Source organism: Pinus tabuliformis, chromosome 7 (genome assembly GCF_031772625.1).
Source record: "Pinus tabuliformis cultivar Carrire ecotype Pingquan chromosome 7, CPIR1, whole genome shotgun sequence".
Classification (NCBI taxonomy): Eukaryota; Viridiplantae; Streptophyta; class Pinopsida; order Pinales; family Pinaceae; genus Pinus; species Pinus tabuliformis.
The window spans coordinates 379,827,568-379,852,928 of record NC_142293.1 but is presented as its reverse complement, the minus strand read 5'-3'; the positions used below and the strand labels follow the sequence as shown (position 1 = coordinate 379,852,928).

Below are 25,361 nucleotides of genomic sequence, written 5' to 3'. Positions count from 1 at the left end.
CTACCATCAGACGATTGTCTGTCCTATGTACATAAAAATGAATTTATAAAGCTGAGCATGGGAATGCCCACCTCAGCTAGATCATGAAAATAGTATGAAAATGATGTATTGTATTGTATCTTATTACAGGTCTCCTCCCAGCATTGAAAGAACTTCGGATCCTCCTAATAAAGCATTTCACCCGATAAACGGCCTCATACTTTAGGGGGCAACTGTTATAGACATTTTTGTGCCTTACAACTATAAGCATGAAATGTCCATAAACCAAGGGATCCTAAGTCCCTAAATATGTTGTTCCAGCTCCTAAAGAAACAAGGTCAACAAATGACAGCTTCTCCCAGAAGTTCTCCACCAGAAACTGCTCAAAGCTAGTCAAATCAGGATCAATTCAGAGGCTCCACTAGTTGCCTGCGTTGCAAAGCACCCAAATACACTGGCTAGGTGCGTTGCAACGCAGGTGAATGCACTACCAGGGTGCGTTGAGCGGGAAATGACAAATGGCAAGCTCATTCAACGAGGTGGAAAGACACTGGAAGCTTCCAGAATCTTCTCCAATGACACTTGCCTCACTGATTTCGACTAATGATGAGTAAGAGGCTCTCAGTCTCCAAGTGGAAGCAAGAACTGACAGAGAGAAGCCACAAGTCAAAACATAAGCTGACTCATCCTCTCTGCTTACATCTATATATGGATCCCTCACCCAGAGATCCAGGAGGCTGGAATTTTGTACTTTGCAGAGAATTGCTGTTGGTTTGAGATTGAGATTAGTGCATTGGGTGATTTATGCTTTGTTGGAGGAGAGGAAGGGATTCCTTTGCTGGGAGGTAGATCCTGGATCAGGACTCACTTGGTTGTATCTCCTCTTGGACTTTCTTATTATATCAATAAAACTATTTGAGTTTCTCCTACATGTTGTGTATCAATGATGTTTTGTTATATTTGCATGTTTAGTTTAAATCTGATCCTAAACTAGTTATGAATGTAAATCTATGTCTTTTGTGTAGTTTCTCTCTTCTGTGATCTTGCAGGAACTTGGTGAAGCTGGACCAGTAAGGGAGCAGGCAGCGGGAAGCGAACAAAGGAGAGAGCGATTGGATCAACAAACTAGCGAAAGACACAGGTTAGTTACATCCTTCCTCTTTGTTTACATTTCATAAAGAAGAATACGAAAATAGTTTTCCTTGTTTGTTGCTAAGGCACTGTCACACCTTAGAGTGGGATAGGGGCATTCTGAATGGATACTTTTCCCAACAACAATTGCCACTGGTTGAGGGGTGTTTTTTATCACTGTTTTGGAATTCTTTGATGTTTTTCCCGATCTGATACAGTCATGGTTCCTTTGAGAGTTCTTTATGGATCCAATTCGGATCACGGCCTTCCCACTGAAAAAGCTTTTGGACCACCAAAAGTTGGTTTTCAAGCATCGACTAAGTGAGAGTATTGCTTTCTCACTTGTCCAATCTCAATCCACTTTGCACTGCTCGGCTTTGAACCTTTGAGCCCAATCCTAAGGTACTCTACATCTCCCTTGCATGTTGTCCTCACCTTCCTGTCTAGCACTGTGTCTTCCTACAACTCATTAGGGTATTCAGGTAACAGGTCATCAATAGAAGGCAATTGACTTTTCTCTTCAGGGTCCTCAATCATTGAAGGTTCAAACCATCTCAAGCAATCTGCATTTACGACTGAGTAGATGTGCATGTAAGCTAGTAAATCAAGGCGAAAATCATTTTCACCAATCTTCTCAAGTATCCTAAAGGGTCCATATCTAAAAAGCTTTAGCTTTTTACCTTCACCTTGCATCATGTCCTTGCTGATGTACAGCCAGACTTGGTCACCAACTTGAAAACTATGCTCCATCTGATGTTTGTCGTGCCTAGCCTTGTACTTGGCTTGGCTCTTTTCCAGCTGTTCCTATACTGCCTGGTGGATCTCTTGGATCTATTCAATGAACCTAATTGCCTTGTCCACATCACTGTGTCCATCAACCATGGTATCTTTACCAAAGACAAAATCCAAAGGAGACCTTGCTGTGAAACCGAAAAAGGTCTCAAAAGGAGATCTCTGTGTAGAAGAGTGTTTTGCTCTAAAGTAATCATGCTACACATAACACAAGTTTTCATCCCAAAGCTTAGGATGTTTGCTACAATATCCCCTCAATAACTGGATCATTGTCCTGTTAACTACTTCTATCTAGCCATCTGTTTGAGGATGAAAAGTTGTGCTTTTCTTCAGTTTGGTGTCCATTAGTTCCCACAGACTCAACCAAAACTTCCCCATGAATCGGGTGTCTCGATCAGATATAATGGAAGTGGGAAATCCAAAATGAACCCATACATGTTCAAAAAACAATTTTGCAGTCTGTTCAGTTGTAATCTGTTTATTACAAGATATCAAAATACACATTTTGCCGAACCTATTCACAACAACATATAGATAATCATGACCTTTCCTAGATTTAGGCAGTCCTCCAACGAAATCCATGGAAACACTTTCCCAAGGGTGAGAAGGAACTGGCAATGGAGTGTACAAGCCTAGTTTTCTGTTGCTGGGCTTGCTTTTAGCACACATAGCACACCCTCTTACATATCTAGAAACTGTCTCATTCATTTTCGGCCAATAGCAAAACCTTTGCAGCTATGCAACTGTTTTACTTACCCCAAAGTGACCTGATATCAAAGAAGTGTGTGCTTCCCTAATTATCTTTACTCTCTCAGTTTGTGGAATTTAGAGTTTCTCATAATGATATAAGAGTTGGTCCTTGACATGATAGTCCAATTCTTCTACTCTTTTTCATTGACTCAAAGTTGCATATACATCTTTAAAGTCCATATCCTGAGCATATTGCTCAATGTATCTTTCATGTAGTACAGAATTATGCTTAAGTATGGTAGATGCATTTATAATGGGTCTAGATAACATGTCTGCAACCTTGTTATGTATGCCCTTTTTATATCTGATGACTAAATGAAATTGTTGTAGAAAACCCATCCATATGTAATGTCTTGATTGCTGCAACTTATTTTGGGAGTGCAAATATTGAAGTGGTTGATGATCAGTATGTATTACTGTCTCTTTGCCCATTAAGTAATGTTTCCACTTTTTCACACTCTGAACTAATGCATATAATACTTTATCATATGTAGGATAGTTAACTACTGCAGGATTAAAAGTCTCAGAATGATAACATATGGGTTAACTGTGTTGTGTCAACACTGCTCCCATGGCATAGTCACTGGCATCAGTTTGGATCTCAAATGGTCTTTGTAGATCTGGCAGTGCTAATACAGGTGTTGTACTAATCTTTTCTTTCAAGGCATCGAAGGCTTTCTAATGTTTGCCTCCCCACTGAAACACCTTATTCAATCCTGTTAAAGCATGTAAGGGAGTTGAAATTGAGGAAAAGTTAGAAATGAACTCCCTCCAATATTGTGTTGCTCCTAAGAAGCTTCTCACTTCTATAGCAGACCTGGGTTTAGGCCAGTTCACAATGACTGCCACTTTAGAGGGATCTATTTTCAATTCACCTCCCCCTACTATATGACCCAAGTAGTTTAGAGATGTTTTTCCAAATTCACATTTTGAGAGTTTAACATAAAGTTTTTCTCTTTTCAAAACATCTAATGTTAGCTTAACATGCTTTAAATGTTCTTCCCACATTTTACTAAAAATCAGAATGTCATCCAGGTACACAATAACAAAATCATCATGAAAAGGTCTGAGTACATCATTCATTAATCTCATGAAAGTAGCAGGAGCATTAGTTAAGCCAAAAGGAATAATCGGCCATTCATACAATCCCTGCTTTGTTTTGAAAGCAGTCTTCCATGCATCTTGCTCTGCAACCATGACGTGATGGTATCCACTGTTCAAATCCAGCTTGGTGAAATAAACAGCTTCCTTCAATTGACCTAAAAGATCATCTATGCAAGGAAGGGGGTAATGATTTTTTATTGTTATCTTACTCAGTGCTCGGTAATCAATGCACATTCTCCACGAGCCATCTTTCTTTCTCACCAAAATGATTGGTGACCCACATGGTGATGTGCTATGCCTAATGAACCCTTTCTCGAGCAAATCCTGCACCTGCTTCTTGATTTCAGCATTCTCTAAAGCAGACAACATGTACATTCCAATGTTAGGCAATGGAACATCTTGCTGCAAAATAATATCATGCATTATTCCCTTTTTGGGTGGCAGACCTTTAGGTTCTTGAAATAAGACATCATACTCTGAAACAATCTTTTCTATATCAGCTTGTTGTTCAGCGTTACAACCCTCAAATACATTGGTTTTATCAGGTTTCTTTTCCTTTACAACCATCAGTAAGTATTGTTTGCATGAATTTATCATTCTTTTCATCTGCCCTGAGTTTATGAGAGTATAATTATTCTTGAGCTTATGAGCTCTTACAAAGTATTTGATTCCATCATTAACAAGTAGATACTTGTTCTCAGCTCTATAGAAAATAGCCTTTCTATCATACAAGTAAGGAATTCCTAAAACAATTCCACATATATCCAAAGGAATTATGTCTAACTCAACCTGATCTACAAATGCTGACCCAAAAGAAAACTTGAGTTTTCACTGTCTAGTCACTTGTAGTTGTGCTTTATCATTCAACCATCCTAATGGGTATGGTTTCTTATGAGGTGTAGTTGCTAATCCCAATTTATTTACAATTGCTTCAGAAATTAGATTTACTTGTGAGCCACTATCAAACAAAGTATCAATCTTTTGATTTTTGGAAGCAACTCGAATATGGAAAAGCTCATGTCTTTTTCTCTCATTTTCTTCATCAATAATAGATTGAGCAAAATTACTAGTAGATGCTTCAGAATTCTTACCTTTTATACCTGTGGTTGCAATAGTTGTTTCATCTTCCGAGTCTGATCCCAAATCTTTCTGAATAGCTACAGCAGTCTTCTTCTTCTTGCCCTTAGACTTCTTAGGCCTCATCTCTAGATGCAAAATCCAACAATGCTCATCATCATGCCCATCCTTTTTACAATGAGTGCATGAAACTTTGCTTTTCTGTGCAGTGTTAGCCTTCCTTGCTTACCACTTCTGCTTTCTTTTCTCCTTACTCTTGCTTGTAGTGGGTTGGGATGGTCCCCCAACTTCTGCATTTCCATTCTTTCCTCTAGCTTCTAAATGAGTAGCTTGTACATATGCCTCATCTATACTAGTGGGATTAAACATGAGGATGGTATGCCTCATGTAGCTGTGTAGACCACTAATGTACTTCAAAAGAGTCTTTGGTGAGTCTAATGAGATACCCAACATCAATGCTCTCTTTCTAAATTCTTGAGTGTACCCTTGCACACTTTGCCCTTTCAACTGTCGAAGAGTTTTCTAACTCATCATGGCTTGTTGCATGTAGGCCAATGGATAGAACTGCTTTTTGATTGCAGAAACAAATTCAATCCAGACAGAGATAGTCTTACCATGTCTTTTCATGTCAGCTTGGGTTCTACCTTTCCACCAAACCAAGGCAGTGCCTCCTAGGCATAGGCTTGCCAGCTGAATCTTACTCTTGTCTGAGTCTATGTTACGTACTCTGCAATACACATTAATTTGTCTAATCCAATTGTCCAACTTTTCAGCATTTAGCTCTCCATCATATATAGGCAAGTCAAATTTAACATCTAACTTGATCAAAGATGCTTTCTTATTATGCACAAGGCTATTAGCAGGTGTGAGAAAGCTTTCCTCTTTCCCTTTTCCTTTGGAGTGGTCATGGAAGTGAGACTCATCTTCTTCTTTATCTTGTTTAGAACCTGAGGAGTCTTCATACTTATGCTTTCTAAAGTCCTTATAAATTTCTTCTACCATATAATTTATAGCTAGGAAACTTTCTATGAATTGAGGGTCTGGCCCCACAGAACCTTCCTCTGACATTGTCTTCTGAGGATAGACTCTCCCAATTTCAGTATTAGTCTCCACCAACTCTCCTTCTCCTAATTTGAACTTTGATCTAGTGAGCATTCAACAACTAAATCAACACAAGCTTGTCTAACCTTACAGCCTAGAGCTCTGATACCACTTAATCTGATAATCACCCTATGAGTGACCTCAGTTAAAGATTTATTGAATAAAGGTACTACAGACTCATGTGTTGGTGTGTGTGTCTAAGTTATTTAGTAATGGATCGATCAGATTGCCAATACATAGATAATTGAAATGGAAAGACAACAAAGAAATATAGTAAGAAAACACAAGAACACAAGAATTTAATAAGGAGTTCACCCTATTCTCTGGTCCAGCTCTCAGTGGTGGCCTTATTTTATTGTGTCTTAAGCAGAGAAATTACAATGTAGGAGCTCAATGTGAGCTTCCTGAAGCAGATTTGCTTGGCAGGGTGGTTCTTGGATTCCCCAAGCCACTGGAGTACACAGACTCTGTTTACCTACCAACTCTGTGACCCTCTGGTCTATAATGGAGAGAGGCCAATGTGGTGCTCAGTCTGGACAGATCCTCTCTAGGGTGGCTTGAATCTCTCAAGCTCTCGGATGCTTGATGTTGCCTTTGGTCAGCTTAGCCCTCTTTCCTGTTTTGTCCTCCTCTCGGGATTCTGGTCTCTTTGTCTCTCTATCTCTCTGTCTGACTCTCGGACTTTGTATTATGTCTCTGTTCATGGCTTTGAAGCCATTCATTCCAAGACTGTTTATTTCCTCCGTCGAATCACCTTCTGCAGTTGCGCTTGGAGTTCCCTGTTCAACGTCATCATCGGACTCACAGGGAGTGGCCACATGTCCTCCTATAACTCACGCCAGCCTGCTTCGTCGGTTCAGTTCTTCGGTTACGTCATGGAATGAGTCTTCCTCCACCGTGGCGGTCAAAACAAACCTCAATTCTTTACAAACTGCAGCTTAACCCTTCGTCGATTCTGCTTCCCCATCGGGTGCAATCTCAACTGTCTGATCAGGATCCCCCAGATCCAATGCCATTCGCTCATTTCACGCGGTTGACTTGCTCGACCGTTAGCACGCGATCAACGGTGATTTTCTCTCTCCTCCACTTGCCATGCATCGATCGTTGAGTGGGATCACTCTGCTTTCATCCAAAACTGCTTACCGTTTGAGGGCACCCTGATCAATACCGCCGGTTTTTCGGAGCGCGAGTCCCACCTTTGTCCTTTAGCTCTTTTTCGCTTTTCGCCTGCAGTTCTTCGGCTCCCCACATGACCGAGTGCTTGAGGCTTCCCCATTTCGATCCCTTTCACCCAATGATGCGCGATTATCAAAATCCACCTTCGTTTCCTGATCCGGGCCTCCCAGGGGCTAATTCGGCCTCCCGCGCAGTCTCCATGGGCCTCAGTCAGCGCGCTTTGACCGAGGTCCTCGTCATTCCATGCTGGCTGCCATTGCCACTGGTTCAGGGGTGTTTTTGAGCATTGTTTTAGAATTCTTTAATGTTTGTCCTGACCTAATACAGTCATAGTTCCTTTGACAGTTCTTTATGGATCCAATTCGGATCAAATACCATGGGTAAATACCACGGGCGAATACCATGGGTGGATGCCACTTTCCATTTGGATCATTCCTTCCCCCTTAGGAAGCAATAGTCCCCATTTCATGGAGTTTCTCATGAAAAGTCATTGTTGAACATGAGCCAATGAAGCGAATGGTTTTGTGTGGTTTACTCATAACCATGGGTTTGTGGATGACCCAAAACCATGATGAACGAAGATCCAAGGATAGAGATACCATGTAATGCTTGTGGTCCAACTGTGATATTAACAATGTACAACCTAGAAAATGGACTTTGATGCCAAGGATTTTGTGTGATTGACCCATAACCATGGGTTTGTGGGTGTCCCATAACCATAATGAATGAGGGTCCGAGGATAAAGATATCATGTAATGCTTGTAGGCCAACTATAAGGGTGATATTTCATGGCCTAACAAATGGACCTTGAGATAGTTCGCTTATTGGTTTGCCTGATAGAAATATGGTGGCTTATCTTTGTAGATTCACACTATCCAATGAGATTTTGTAAAGGCTTCAGTTTCACTTTTTTAGTCTTGTGGTTTTGAGTTGATAGTCCCACCATGCCATTACGTTGGCATCAGGAGGGGTATTTTGGCACAACCATAAATATGCTTCAAGATAGTAAGCAAAAATAGCCTTATCATTGCAGGCACCCCTAACTACAATTAAAGAAGGATACAAGGATCAAACATTCACTATTGTTCTATAAATAGTGAGCCATACAACAATATTTGCTCCATATTGTGTAAGGAGGTAAGAAATTCATAATGCAAAACCTTCTCCCTTCTCAACCAATTTTCCAAATATGCATAAGAAAAATAAGTTGTTGGAAAGGTGTCCCCAATTAATATGACATAAAGTAGTTGTAATGAATAGGTATCATTTTAGAAATCCGTGATAAAGATAGAGACATCTGATTAGCGAAAACTATAACCAATGATCCGCCATATAGATTCCAATGTTGAGAAGCAGAAGCCAAAATACCGCATTAACAGATCTTTGTCTTATTGGAGGAGATGTAGAGTTATCAAGGTCCAACTGAGGTATCATGTTTGAATTTCTCCGGTGGGGATTAGAGTTGGCTCTTGTGCAAAGTCAAGGCGTTCTGTTCGACCGCAAATGCCCGAGAATTGTATGTAACTAGAAGAATTGCAACGATGGCTTGGGTGTAAGCCAACCCCTCGACACTCTCCAACCAAGTATGGAAGAGATGTTGTAATGTCATGTCCTATCCTGTCCTATCTTGTTAAACATTTTTACTGAGTCAAATTACAAAAAAAAAAAAAAAAATAGAAAAAATAATAATTACAATTATTATTAAAACATTTTGAATGGGTCAAATATAATAATAATAATAATAAAATTAATAATTGTGTCGTGACGAGCTCTCTAGCCTAATATGGTAGAGATGTGTAACGTAATGTAATGTAAATATTTTGACTCCATTAGAATAAAATAAAAATAAATAATTTCTCTCCATGGTAGAGATTGTGTAACGTAATGTAAGTTAAACATTTTAACTCGGTAAAAATAAAATAAAATAAAAATAGCCCATGGTATTGAGAGCCTATGGTATTCATGTAAAATATAGCCTATTTATGGGGAAATTAAACTAGATGAATTTGTATGACCCTTGCATATCCTTTCTTCCTTTGAGGGTTGAGCATGATATTCAACTGAGTGAGCTAGCTGAATTTCAAAGTATTGTTACAAAACTTTTTCGTCAAAATTCATCCTTAAATATGATGAATTGAAATTCATCTCATTGCATATACATTTGTTTTCTTCGTTGTGGTGGCTTTGGATATTATTATTAAGTTCACAAAGAATATTTGTTTTCCGTTAAAGTAGATAAACATGGTATACATGAAGATCTATTTTCAATAAAGTAGATGACAAATTATAAAACACATATTTTACTTATTACCAAAGTTTTAAATACTAGAAATTGCCCCTAAAGGTGTAAAGCTACACTGAAAAAATAGAAGATTTGGGAAGATCATATTGAAAAATTAAATCACTAAATATAAAAGCTCTTATTTCTAATAGAATAAATATTAGATAAAAGATTATTTGAAAAAAAATTAAGAAAACTCTATGAGAAACCTTCTCTTTCAAGAGTTGCTTACTTGTTGATGGAAATTTGTGGTTGCAACGTTTGGTTATGCCTGGAGTAACATGATTGATGGAAAATTAGGTAGGTAAATAGGTAAATGACCACAAAATTTATACAATTCCTTATTTAATTCTTTGAGTATTGAAGAATTCCAGGTTTATTATGTTGGTATGTTGGGTAGGGAAAATTGCGAAGATAAAATGGATTAGTTTTCACATAGTTTCTTTTACCAGTCAGGTCAATACAACTCAGAGGACAACTTCAAAGAGCTAGACAAAAAATTGACCATGAAGAGATTGTTGGGAGTTGCCAACTTGTTAGTTTGGCAGGATGAAGCGTGTCTGCCCAACCCAACCCCGCTGAGAGACACCTTTGATGTAAATAGTAAATGTACAACAATAAATTAAATTATCCGTTTAAAACAAATTATTGGAAAATAAATTAATATTAAAATGAAATTAGAGATGTGGCCCCAATCTATGTTTCATAACTACCCTTAACCATAAAATGTGTGGGGTGGGGAGGGTGTGATTAAGGACTTAACATGAGTATAACCACCTCTTAGTATTAGATAACGAATATACTTATGGCACCCCGATATTAGAATTTTTATATTTAATTATAAAATGATGTGAAAAAGTGACATGACCCCCTTATTGTAATATTCTTGAGGGATACACTCTGCAGTTGCAAATTTTCTCCTCCTTACTAAATCTATGACCTTCATCATATGAATATAAAGGTTCCACGTTGAATTAAACATCCCGACCATGTGATGCAGGAGGAGAGGAGAGGAGGAGGGTCATCCATTGTCAGCAACTCGTCTGGGTAAGTCGTTTCCGAGATGGATCGATTAACACGTCGAAGGGGAAGCCATGTGTCTACTCCACACTTGAATCGAGGTGTATCTGTTGTCACCAGCGCATTTGGGCAAGCAATTTTAGAGTTGGAGAAATTGACACATCGAAGGGGAACCAGGTGTCAATTTCATGTTTGAATCAAGGTGTACCCATTGTCATTATCTCATCCAAGTTTGAGACGTAAAGTATCAAAAAAAATTGAAGTTTTATGTTCTTTTTCCTAGATTTAGCCACCACAATTAGAGCAAAAATTTGAATGAAATCTTTGAATTTTCTGGCCTGTATGGAATTATCCAATGTTCCACTCATGACTCAATCCCTGCTTACGATTTTATTATGTTTTTTTCAACTTGTGAGAAGTCTGGGTCTGGATTACTTGCTATATAATTTTTGGCAGTTTTTCAGAGTCTCGTCTTGGAGAGATTGTGAAAATCTGTAATTCATTCAGCATCTTATCATGTATTTATTTTATATTTTGAAAATATGCATGCTTGAAGTGATGTTTATGTGAATGAGTGTAGTTTAGAGGGCTATTTTGAAAAAAAAAAATCAAAGTTTTGTTTTTTTATCTGTTAAAGGATCAATCACAAAACCTTAAATGATGTAAATTCTTGCAAAGGTGTGTTTATTTTTCCATTTTACGGGGAAATTATGAAAATATTGAGGCATGCAATTGTTCATATGAAGAATCAAGTAATAAATGTTTTTTGAGCTGAAAACGAGCAAAGTAGCTCTCAAGATTGATGAGTCTATGATTCGTTTTCCAATTGTGAAGAAGATTCATAGTATATGAGATCGAAGGCGATATTTGGTTTGATGAAGAAGGAAATTGGAAATTATGCATGAAAGATGAGTATTCATTTGTTTGTTTAAGAAAATGTTGATCTATGGAGTGTTAAGCATATAGGATTGAAATAAAACTAGTTTTTGATGCCTTGGGTTATATTTAGGGGGATTGTCGATGAAAGGCTAGTATTCTAGTGTTTTTCAAAAAAATATAATTCAAAGATTTTTTCAGAGAAAAAAAAACCATGATACTTTCATTAATGAAAATAAAATTAGAAACATTTTTAGTGGATTCATATTGAAGATTTAGGATTTAAAGAAGACAAGCATTTGATGTGTTTTGATCCTATACGGAGGGGATTATCCATGAAAGACTACTATTATGTCGTATTTTGAAAAAATGACATCTACAAGATGTTAAGGGTCTATGATTCGAAGAACACTGATATTCTATGTGTTTTGATTATATACGAAGGGGGATTGTTCATGAAAGGTGGGTATTCTGTTGATGAAGAAAATGCTTTTGGGCATTCATGCTAATATGATTCCTAGAGATTCTTACTAAAAGTTAATGGTTGATGATCAAATTCATAAACATCACTCTTCTAAGAATTTCCCCATTCATTCGTGGTTATTTTTCTAGATTGTGAAGCAATAAATCATTGCGGTGAGCAACACAAGGGGTGTTATCAATTATTTGAAACCTCTCCACAATCAACTTCTCAATACCCACAAAGTCTGAAGCAACGTACATAAAACCTAGGCAACACTTTCTTCTCCAACCTTCAGTATTTCTTCTTGAAGATATTGAAAAGACACTTTGTATTCTTCATTTGACACAATCACCCCATATAATTACACAACCTTTTTGTTGCCAGGATCCTTCAATTGAAGGCAATTTGTTTATTACTCTGTAGCTTTTTGAGACGTAATGAAATGATAGAAAGATCTAGCCACATTAAATGGGATATCATTTGAAATTAAATTTTATAATACATAAAAAAAGAAATATATATATATATACACACACACACCTATGCACACACATGCACATCAACCAATTACAATGCCATTGGTAGAGTTCTGATTGAGAGCTAGACACAGGGAGGCATAATCAATGTATAGGAATTTATATGGACACCCAACAACATGAACTCCGAAATAGACATGAATCAAATTATTAATAGCACTATGATATATATCCAATGCAGTTGTTAAGCATTTTTCCCTGTTTCTTAGCCAATGATGTTGCAGTAGAGATGGTGCCTTCCATCTCTCTTTACATCAGTAATGAACAAGTTGAATGAGGGCGCATGAGACATTATAGACTGTTGTTTGGTAGAGGGTGCACACATGCCCTAACCTTCAATTATTTCTAGTTTACATGTTTCATATTTAGCAACTCTAGTTTTAATTTTTTTTATTATAGTATCAAAGATTTCCTTTTGTTATTCTTGGCATGCATGATCTATTTTTAGTAGTAAGGCATGGATCCCTAGTCAGTTAGAGTAGTCATGCATGAGAAGTTGTCATTTTAAGTAGAGAGCATAAATCTCAAGGAAGGGATGCATACTTGCATGCTCCATTTCATCTTCAAGGAGGGGCACATTTACTAGGCCCTCTTATCCATGTTACTATTGTGTAATAGGTGATTAAAGTAGGGCTATGGTATAAAAAAATCACAACTAGGTAGGCGTTTTCATTTGTCCAAACTCTAGATTCATGGTACGTTCCCTTCTCTTCCTATTCTCTAAAGAAGATGCAGAGTGCACCACATATTGTCTAGTGAGATTTTGTTTTGAAATGTTGTGGATTATTTTATTCCTTCTGAGTTTAATAGAAGATAAATGTGATTTGAGAGCCCAGATCTGAGTGTTTGTTGTTCAAATTTTCAACAACATGTATTTGTAGATTAGCATGCTTAGATCTGTTGTTTTGATTGAAGCCTTCAATTTTTTAGCTAGCTAATATTTAGGTTATTCTTTCTAAGTTCAAACTTTGCTTACCATGGTTTGAAAATTAACAACAAGTTTCTTAATACCAAAAATTCTCTACAATCCTAAACCACTAGTTGTTGAAGCTTATAACCATATGAAATTCAAGAAGCAATCTAAAATATCCATCCATTTTTGCAACAAATGTTCATCCATTGAACAATTATTGAATGAAAAAGAAAGGATTTAAAATTGGAAAGGAAATATACAAGATTAAAGAGATAACAAAAGGAGAAAAGAAAATATGTAGAAAGCTAGCAAAGCTTATAATACAAACGAAGACAAAGTTGCAGGTTTTTTGGTTTCTTCTATTCTCACTCTTTCTCTCCCTTGGTCAATCCTATATGAAGAGCAAAAAAGGATGTACAGTGGAAATCAAAGCGTTTGAACTATTAACAAATAGAAAACATTCAAGATATAGAAAAAAAAAGGTATCACCATAGTGGGCAAAAGATAATTCTAGTAGAAGCTTACTGATAACTCTAAATGTCTCCTCATCTCAAAATCAAAGGATAGACAATTTTCAGTTTAACTATCTCGGAGGTGAGTAACATGTGGCTTACATGCCACAAACAATGGAGCTTTATCATGTTTGCATTTGCCTTGATACTCTTGTGGTCTTGAATTTCTAGTTTCACAAAATTCCATGTGGTTGAGGGAACATGTTTCATAGAGGAATTCTTGGCATCAAAGGAAGGTTGGACATATATTCCCTTGAATTCTTAGGAATAAAAAGGAGGATAAGAACATGAGAAGGTGCAGGTGAGTGGAATCTAAGGAAAGTTTAGTCGCAGGTGCAACTGAATCAAGTAAGTACTTTGTTGTGACTAAAGCTTGAGAGGGGGATTGTTCATGAAAGAAAAACATTATGTCAAGAAAGAAGTGCAAAGTATGCAGGCCTCTTTCCAAAAGAACTCTAAACTGGACAAGTGCAGCTCGATGCTGAGGAAAATTGAAGAGAAGATGTTAGATGTTAGCAACCCAACGAGTGGGAATTCAAGCAAGGCCTAGCTCTTGGAACAAGAAATTTTGTATAGATGCACGGCGACAAAGGTATTCGTGTGTGGTGTTCTCGTGTCTGGGTTGTCGTTCAATTAGAAATGGTGCTTTCCAACTGCTCATATGGGCCATATTTCATCGACATCAACGCTTCATGTGTTGCATCATAAAGTGAAGGAAAAGATCGATAGGAGAGGATGCAAAGGCGTTTGAGCTCCATTACTGGAGCTTGACAACATTGACGTGACAATCAGGGATTTGCACATTGTGGTGAATAGATGGATAACTCATTGGATAACTTGCATTCCTGTGGAGGATCTCGCACAAATCTGGAGTCCCACATGCTAAAATATGACCATGTGCTAAATATGATTTGTTTGAGGATGACAAAAATGCAACGTGAGGATTGGCTGCGATGAATAGTATTTCCCAGCCCAACCCTACAAAGTGAACACCTTTGGTGTAATTAAAATTTATTTTCTCAATATTATATTATTGTGAGTTTCACAAATTAGTACTATTTTCTCAAATTTTATATTGTAATGAATTTTATAAACTAGTATAGATCCATCTAAACTTCGGATCAAGCAATGAGAGGGATCAAATCTCTCCAGGTGCAAACCTCTTTTTAAAGTGCAAATCTCAAAGAAAGATTTGCACCTAGAAAGATTTGATTTCTCTCGACGCTTGATAGATATGGAGTTTAGATAGATCTATACTAGTGGTATAATTCATATATACCCGATTGCTCTATAAACATGGAAGACTTAAGGAATTTGTCAACCATGGTGGTGTGATAACTTTATGCATTCATAATGTTAAGTGAGAAGTGCACTTTTTGTCACTTCTTTGCATGCCAATTATGATAATGTCGTGCACAATCTCGTTGGTGGTTGGAAAAATGGCATACTCGACCAAATTCATGTCGAGGGCCTTCATGCTGGACACCTTTTCAATCATGTCGATGCTCTTGCGTCTGAAGTTAGCACCGATGGTGCCGAAGGGTCCATTTTGGCCACACGAGATGACCATAACCTTGGACTCCATAACGTTGGGGTACAAACATGACTGTGTATCATGGTTTATGGACACGAGGGCTCAGTTGGTCACTATGTCGGACATCCACCCCTCCTTCATTATGAGATCCTCAGCGACCCCACATTGAATAGCTTCACATTGGGCCTGGTCGGCACCTCGTGTATGATGGTCGAGGTGAACAACGTCACGTGGTTAATGACCATGTATTCCTCCGCCTCATCGTAGGGCACACCAATCTCATTGGAGAAGCGGTGTGCGGTTATCCTCACCATCATGACTGAGAACAACTGGCCTCCGAACCATGCCCTGCCCTCGAGGCTCACCGACTGCTCTATGATGGCAACCATCGGGGTTCTCGTGGAGTTCATAGGTGCATGAGAGCCCAACAGATCACCATGTTGGTATCGGCATGAGTGATGATGTCTATTTTGTAGCGCTGGGTCATATCCCAAGAAACAATGGATCCCCTGATGGGCTCGAACTGCAGGTCATATTTCTGGTTGGCGTACAAAGAAGCAATCGTAGGTGTTTCTCGCACTGCCACCGCCGAGGGTCGTGCAGAGACCAGGAATGAAGGGAGTTGTCTAGGAATTGTCCGGACGGTTAAAAGTCCCGGGCAAAAAATTTCAAAAAATATTGTAGAGGCAGTGTTTGAATAGTGTTTTTGATGATGGAAATAGATTCAGCGCCATCAAAAACATCTAAAACACCTAAAATTTTGAAGTTTAACCACTATAACTTGGATTTACAAAAATCATTGCTGGATTTTCTCTAAATATGATCGAAATTCCATTAAGAAACCGAAAGTTATGGAAATTTCGATCATATTTAGAGAAAATCCAGCAAGGATTTTTGTAAATCCAAGTTATAGTGGTTAAACTTCAAAATTTTACGTGTTTTAGATGTTTTTGATGGTGCTGAATCCATTTCCACCATCAAAAACATGATTCAAACAATGCCTCTACAAGATTTTTTGAAAATTTTTTTGTCCGAGGCCACTTTTGGCAGTCCAGACAATTCCTCTACCTAAGTAAACAACTCCAAAATTTTTAAGATCAAACATAAACATATGAATCACCAATGGGATAAGTTTAGATTATATTTAGGAGGGGAATGAAATTTGGCGATACCTTATTTATTGATATATTTCTCCATTATAATTTAAAAAGGTTATTTAAAAAAAAAATAAGTTATGATAAAACAGCTATAAAAGATAAATGTTGATTAATTATTATAATAATTAAAACTGACATATGATTTGGATTTTAAATTCCTACCATGTATCAAAGCTTCACTTTGTGGTGATGCATTAAACAGATTCATGCATCCATTAATCATTCGTATATATTTTTTACCATTCCTTAACTAAATATATCAATTACTCCAAAATAATGTGTGTGAGAGATCCTGCAAAGTTTTAGGTTTTTTTTGCATCTTGTGAATTGTTTTCCTAGGTCGCAAAAGTATGTATTTTGTCTCTTGTATGTAACAAATTTTTCTTTTTATGTGCAACCTTTTCTTTTTTATTAATGAGAGGAATTAAGCTTTGTTTTGAAGTCATTATGTTTTTTATTTTTACTTAGCTATATTTTTGTTTGTAATGATATTATTTAAGTTTAATTAATTATGAAATATTACAAAATAGTATAATGATTAACCTATTAGTTGTGGTGTTAGAGAGTTTTGTAGGGATGATAAGTATTATTTGATAACTTTTTCTTTAAATTTTATTGGTATGCTTTTCACAAATTTTAAATGGTTTGTATATTTGTAATTAAGATATTGAATAATGTAGATATTACATAGTAATTAATTTTACTGTGTTTTATTGATCTAAATTGGAAAGTGGTATTCACTCGTGATATTTACCCATGATATTTTAATACAAAAAAGTTATAAATAATGAGTCTTGTTTGTAAAAATATAGATAAATAATGAGCTACATTTTGTAGAAAAATAAATTAGTTGACACAATGTTGTTACAACCTTTTTCTAATAACTTATTTTTTGTTAATTTATTTTCTATGTTTTTATTTTTTTTTAATATTTTCTATGTTTTCTTCTCTATATGTTATGAGATCTTGACTCCCATGATATGGATTAGTGATATTATGAATCTTGAGTACCAACATATGGATTAGTGATATTATGAATGAGTGGTATTAGAGCTGGTTTTGACTCCCTATCAATTAGGTTTTTAAGGGTCACACAATAGAAATTCCAAGATCTGCTCTAACTGGGAACACCTTTTTTTTCTTGCCACATTGGGTGCTTTCATGGTGACCTGCCGACTTTTCTCCACTAGCCAGAAGATTCCTCATGATTCGATTCTGTGGAGAACATTGATATCATCTTGGAGTTTTGTGGTTCTCATTGACGTGATGTGTCCATTTCTGATGAATTTTATGCTCTTTGTCATGGAACCATATCCTAATCATGCATGAGACGCTTCGAAGTCGAGTTTCATTGCTGAAAAATGGAAAAGGAAATAATGATGGTTAGTTTTAGGTTGGTGGCAGTGGCATGTATTTGTATGTGGACGAGCATTTACCCAGCACTTCCACAGAATGTAGTTGTTGGCCATCTGAATCCAGGTGGGGTTCATGGCAAAACACGCATACCCGAACATGAACATGCTCTAGGTTAAAGACCACGGTTACACAGGTGGCTCGTCCAAAAACGCCACCACCACGAGCTACATTGCCCCTCAACTCAACAAACTTTGTTTCTTCAAGCTTTCCGATGGCCTTGAGAACTGCGACATCGTCACTCATATACCAGACGGCCATATTCCATTGTTCTTTGGCCTCAACGAGGACATTTTGGCTGACCAAGAGCTGCTCTTTGACGTCTCCATTGAAGGACCAAAAATTGATGTCCTTGAAGTTCGGTTCCTTATCATCTTGGTGCTCATACTTTCTGAGCAACTCCTCCGCCTCATTAAATTACTTGTAAATTTTTAAAAATAGTCATGATATATTGTCTGGCAACATCAATAGATACAATATTACATGATAAATTCATTAAGAACTTTAACTCTTAAGTCAAAGGAGTTCTTCTGGTTGCAAACCTCACTCAAACGATCAAATCTATTAAGGAGCTTTTTTACTCACCCTTGATTAATTTTTAGGAATAGTAACTCAACTCTTTGTTTAGAGGAGATATTTTTAGTGTGTCTCACTCAAACCATCAAATTATTAAGGAGGTTTTTCATCTACCTTTAATTAACTTAATAATATAATTTTTAATGAATTATGTTATCATACAAAAAAAAAATGATTATCTAGTCAAAATTATTAAGCAAATCACAATACACCATGGGTTTTACATATTAAAACCTATTTTCATCTGAGAAAAATATTATTAGAAACCACTAGATGAACGTGAGTTTTATATTTTGATTTACCTAATGATTTTGGTTAGCCATCACTTTTTTGTGTGATAAAAATTCAAAAGTACTTGCAAATTCTAAATCTAATTCAAATTTAAATCATTAATGTATTTTCAATTCAAATTTTAAAAATTCATTAGGTCGAGAAGCTCTCTACAGCTAGTATAAGGTGGATGGGTGAGCGTTAGATGTGTGAGCATTATATGGGTGAGCATTATATGGGCTAGCGTTAGATGTGAGAGATGAAACGTGAGATATTTTTTAAATTCGAACTTTTTTTATAATGTAATTTTGTTTTTTATTAATAAATTTAAGAACAATTTTTTAGATAAAAGAAAATATAATATACATATCACATTAAAATATATAACATATAAACAGTACTTATAAATTAACATCCATTTTACTATAACCATTTTTAGGTTTAATTAATGAGCTGATACAAATTTAATATTTACAATATAACAATAATTTTAATTATGAATATTTATCATGGATATTATTAACTTCTAAATAGGTTTTTTTACAATACCATGGGCCAATACCCAGAAGAGAAAGATAGAGAGAGGGAGGGAGAGAGGGAGAGGAGGAAGAAAATCATAATACCATGGGCTAATACCATGGTTTATCAATACCATGGGTCATCTAGGATTTTGATTATTATGTTATGGATCTAGGATTTTAATTATTCTCTTACAATACCATGGGCCAATACCATAGCTTATCAATACCACATGCCCAAAAACCATAACTTATTTCAAAATCAAAATATTTTACAAATACTTTATTTTAATTTAATTTTATAACATTTTTTAATTAAATCTAAAAGAAAAAAGGTTATAATTACTTTTGAGGTATATCTAAACCCTCCATCCTCGTGACTACTAAAAATATTCCCATAGAGATTAAATCGAGGTTTTAATAAATTAAAAATGAGAATACTTTTATATATACATATGTGAAATTTATATAATATAAATAATATTATAAAGAACCAAGATAGATGCATCTTAACCAAGGATCCAAGCAAAGAGAGAAAGCAAAGTGACTAACAATGATAGAGGAAATGCATCTTAACCAAGGATCCAAGCGAAGAGAGAAAGCAAAGTGTCTAACAATGATAGAGGAAAGATAGTGCACGATTCTTTTAATTTTTTATTATTGTATTTTCTTTGACATGATTGATAAAAAATATAGGTTTAATATTCTATAACCAATTATGTTTTTTTTTTAGATACTTTGTTAAATACAATACAATGGGGTCATATTTAAGTGAGAGAGTGAGATGGAGAGGGAATAGAGAGGGGGAGAGAGACAAGGAGAGAGAGGAAGGAAGAGAGAGCGGGGTAGAGAGGAGGAGAGAGGGAGGGAAAGAGATGGATTTGGAGGGGGAAAGAGAGGGAGGGAAGAGCAAATATATTGAAGGATAGAGGTGGAGAGAGAGGGAGTGACAAGGGAGAGATGAAGATGGAATGAGGGAGAGAGGAGACGAGGGAAGAGATGTGTGGATGGGTTGAGATAGGGAAATAAGGGGAAGATAGAGACACATAGACATAGATATGGATGGATAAGAGAGGGGGAGAGTGAGAAGGATAGAGGGAGGGAGATAGTGACAAAATTAGAGGGTGGAGAGAGAGGCAGAGTGTGATGGGAGGGAGAGATAGAGAGAGGTGGGAGAGAAAGGGAGAGATGGGAGAGAGAGATGGAGTTGGAAGGGGAAGAAAGACATAGAGAGAGAAAGTTGGAGAGGGAGAGGAAATGACAAGGGAGAGATGGAGATATGGCGAGGGAGAGAGGAGAGAAAGAGGGAAGCGTGAGAAAGGGAGGGAGACAAGGGGAAGATAGTGAGAGAGAAGGGGAGGAGAGAGAGGGAGAGGAAGAGGGAGGGAGAGTGTGTATGTTTGGGGGTGAAGGAGAAACAAGGGGAGATACAAATATAGATGGAGGGGGGAGAGAGGGAAGAAGATAGAGGCAAAGAGAGGGGGGAGGAAGAGAGACGTATATGGAGCAATAAGTGGAAGAGGGAGAGAGAGAGAGAGAAAGGGAAGAGAGAGAGAGAGGGAGAGGAAGAGGGAGGGGTTGGGATGTGCGGATGGGCGGAGATAGGGAAAGAAGGGGAAGAGAGAGACAAGGAGACATAGATATGGAAGGGAGAGAGAGGGGGAGAGCGAGAAGGAGAGAGGAAGGGAGATAATGATAGAGTTGGAGGGTGGAGAGAGAGGGAGAGTGTGATGGGAAGGGGAGAGAGAGGGAGGTGGGAGAGAAAGGAAGAGATAGGGAGGAGGAGAGAAAGAGGGGGAGAGAGAGATGGAGTTAGAAGGGGAAGAAAGACATAGAGAGAGAAAGGTGGAGAGGAAGAGGGAGTGGCAAGGGAGAGATGGAGAGATGGTGAGGGAGAGAGGAGAGAAAGAGGGAATAGAGAGACAGATAGGGGGACAAGGGGAAGATAGAGAGAGAAAGCAAAGTGACTAACAATGATAAAGCAAACATATTGCATGATTCTTTTAAGTTTTTTATTATTTTATTTTCTGACATGATTGATCCAAAATATAGGTTTAATATTTTATAACCAATTATGTTTTTTTTTTAATTTATATACTTTGTTAAATACAATACAATGAGATAATTTCTAAGAGAGAAAGAGTGAGATGGAGGAGGAATAGAGTGGGGGAGAGAGACATAGAGGTGGGAGAGACAAGGACAGAGAGAAAGGAAGAGGGAGAGGGGGGTACATAGGAGGAGAGAGGGAGGGAGAGAGATGGATTTTGAGGGGGAGAGAGAGGGAGGGAAGAACAAATACATTGAAGGATAGAGGTGGAGAGAGAGAGAGGGAGTGACAAGGGAGAGATGAATATGGAATGAGGGAGAGAGGAGACGAGGGAAGATATGTGTGGATGGGTTGAGATAGGGAAAGAAGGGGAATAGAGAGACATGGAGAATAGATATGGAGGGAGGAGAGAGGGGGAGAGTGAGAAGGAGAGAGGGAGGGAGATAGAGACAGAGTTGGAGGGTGGAGAGAGAGGGAGAGTGTGATGGGGGGAGAGAGAGGGATGCGGGAGAGAATGGGAGAGACAGGAAGGAGGAGAGAGGAGAGAGAAGGGGAGAGAGAGATGGAGTTGGAAGGGGAAGAAAGACATAGAGAGAGAAAGGCAGAGAGGGAGATAGAGTGACAAGGGAGAGATGGAGAGATGGTGAGGAAGAGAGGAGAGAAAGAGGGCAGAGAGAGAGAGGGAGATGAAGAGGGAGGGAGAGTGAGATAGATATATATGGAGAGAGAGTGTGTATGTTTTTGTGGTGAGAAGGAGAGACAAGGGGAGATAGAGATATAGATGGATGGGGGAGAGAGGGAAGAAGAGAGAGGAAAAGACAGGGGGGAGGAAGACATATATCTATATATATATATGGAGAGAGAAGTGGTAGAGGAAGAGAGAGAGAGGGAGAGGAAGAGGGAGGGATATATATATATATATATATATATATATATGGAGAGAGATTTTGTAGTTTGGGGATTGAGATAGAGAGGAGAGGAACAGGGTGATCTGTGAGGATCCAGGAGGATCCAAGAGGATTAATCTAGGTGAATCTTCATAAAAGTACCAGTGGCATGTTAAAAGGCTCAAAAATCAAATGACAGAATATGGATAGACTTAGCATCGGATCGAACTGCTCTTCATCTTGATTCCAATGGTGCAAATGACACTGAAATCTGAGTCTAGATGACAAAGTTAGAGCAAGTCAAAGTTTGAGTTTGACTTGTCCATGTGGCAGGAAGAAGATGACATGGCAAAAATTCCATGAATGGGGAGATGCCACGTGGCAGGTTGCCACGAGGTCCCGCATATCGTATATCGGTGCAAGAGGAAGAAGCGGCTTAAGAATCAGCCTGGTAGGATCCCGGCTGTGATTGCGATATCACAATCGAAGATCGGAGGAGTTATGAATCGGCCCCGACTGAACTTAGTTGTGATGCGATATATATCACATATTGAAATCGCATAAAAGGGTTGGTGTTTACAAAGCATTCCAGCATTAATCGCCGATTGCGATTTACGATAGGAGTTCTCAGATGCGCTATATTTATAAACTGTATTTAATAACCCCAGCGAGTTCGTGTTGTAAAGACTTAGGTTTGTCCACCGATGGACGTCGCCGATTGCGAGTTACGATGGGACTGCCCGATGTGAGATTTTATGAACTGCATTTGATAAAGCTGTATGGTCCATGGTTATTGTAGTGGTGCTTGATATATGGCTTGACATGTCCGCCGACTGAAAGAAAATGTTGATTCTCTGTTAAAGCTGTCGAGTCCGAGGAAGTGTCGATTCTTAGTATTATCCACCGGTTTGAGTTTTAAAACAAAAACGGTTTGTATGACTGCTTTCCGATGGGTTTTCTATGTTAAGGATGTAAAACAATCGAGAGTTGTCTTTGGACTGATATGACGATGGTTGGAAATGCTGATAAGTCTTGCCTTCGAGATAAACGCACAGTTAAAGGGGTTTTCCATATTTAAAAGGGGTTTTCGCCATTTCTGTGAGGTTGGTTTCCTTGTAACATGCAAGACTGAGATCCTTAGTCTCATGACAACCTCGCTTGATAAACTTGTCATTTGTTTTTAAAACTACCCGGTTATGAAGGATTCAACCACACCAACATGTATATATATATGACTATTTGGGTCGGAAAAAGGGGGAGAGGAAGAGAGCAGCACAGATTTACAGAGCAGAGCAGTGGCACCTGCTCCTGGCAAGTATCTGGAACTATTCTTCAACAATTCAGGAGATTCTGAGAAGGTTGCAAAAGGCCCGATTATCTCAATGGGGTGTTTGGATAGGTGTTTTTGCACAATTTTTCGCTAGGAAGTCAGTGGTGTTGTCTGTTTCTAAAGTTGGGTTCTCCATTTTCCAACTATAATCCAGATTGGAGGTATTATGTAGAAATCTACTTGTACTTCTCCCTTTTCATATCACTTCATAAAAGAAGGCCTCCCCACTATTGAGAAGGGTCTGGAGATGTAGTCCAAATTGGATGAAATTCGTAATAAAATCTTTGTGTCATGATCTTTTTGTGATGATGTGTCTTTGTCTTCATTTTTCATACTTATGTTTTTATGGTTTTTAAACGTTGTAACTCATGTCAATTTCAATGCATCTAGAAGAAGAAAAAAAATTCTGGATCAGAGGGAGAGATAGGTAGATAGATAGATAGATATTGAGAGAGTGTATGTTTGCAAGCTGATATAGAGAGAGATAAAGGAGAGAAAAAGGGAGATAGAGATATAGATGGAGGGGGTGAGAGGGTATAAGAGAGAAATGAAGAGAGGGAGGGAGGAATAGAGAGAGAGAGAGAGAGAGAGAGATGTGTTTAGGGGGTTGATATAGAGATAGAAATAAGGAGAGATAGAGGGAGGTATAGATATAGATGACAAGCAAGAGGAGGAGGAAGAGAAAGATAAAGAAAATGAGGGAGAGGTAGAGAGAGAGAGACAAGGGAGAGAGGGAGGGGGGTGAGAGAAGGAGAGAGGGAGGGGGAGAGAGAATGAGAGAGGGAGGGAGATCAACACAAAATGGAAGGTGGAGAGAGAGGGAAGAATAAAGAGACACACAGAGACAAATACAGACATAGAAGTTAGATCCAGAAATTCATGAATATTTTGGTTTTTTACTAAAATATATGTTTTGATTTCAGTGTAGTTTTTGATTTCTAACACTAATTAACCACTTGCACTAGATGCATTGATTTAAGTGTAAATGTCAATTTCTAATATTATTTAATACCTTACACTATATGCATTGATTTCAGTGTATGATCCAGGATTTTTTTTGCTTGTAGATGCATCGGAATTGACATGAGTTAGAGCGCGTAAAAACCATTAAAACATAAGCATGAAAAATGAAAACAAAGAGACATCATCACAAAATATCATGACACAAAGATTTGATTACGGAGTTCGTCCAATTTGGACTACATCTCCGAGCCCTACTCAATAGTGGGGAGGCCTTCTTTTATTAAGTGGCATGAAAAGAGAGAAGTACAAGAAGATTTCTACATAGCCATCCTTATAACTCCAATATGGAATATAGCTAGAAAATGGAGAGCCTAGCTCTAGAAACAGACAGCACCACTAACTTCCTGGCAAAAAATAGTGTAAAAGCACCTATCCAAACACCCCATTTGGATAATCGGGCCTTCTGCAACCTTCTCGGAACCTCTTGAATTGCTGAAGAATGGTTCCGGCGACCTGCCAGGAGCAAGCACCATTGCTCTTCTCTGCAAATATGCACTACTATCTTCCTCTCCCCCTATCATTGTGTGGATAATCGATTTTGTATATTTGGTGTCCAAATTTCTCAATACTTGGGCAGTTCTTAACCAAAGACAAAGTTAGACTGGTGGTTTTGATCGGATATCTAAAATCTCAGGCTTAACTAAGACTTATGGAAACTAGCTTACAAATCTGGCAAAGTTGTGCTAATTTTGCATTGAAATCGGCGGATGGCGGATCAGCGGACAAATCCCTATCAGTTCTCTCACAATCAACAGATAGATCCAAATTCCACGCATTCTACATTTCTGTGCGATCCACAGACCACCAAAATTATCAAACATAATATATAAATATCGCATCCAGAACCGTTATCGTAAATTGAAATCCGGCGTATGTCAACGCAACAGCCTCTCTA

General features: G+C 37.8%; 2 pseudogenes; both read right to left on the bottom strand.

Moving 5' to 3' along the window:
• Positions 1-8,178: 8,178 nt before the first annotated feature.
• LOC149247573 (rhomboid-like protein 11, chloroplastic pseudogene) lies at positions 8,179-15,078 on the bottom strand (annotated as a pseudogene).
• Positions 15,079-15,083: 5 nt separating this feature from the next.
• On the bottom strand, positions 15,084-18,076 carry LOC149247572 (thiamine thiazole synthase 4, chloroplastic pseudogene; annotated as a pseudogene).
• Positions 18,077-25,361: the final 7,285 nt, after the last annotated feature.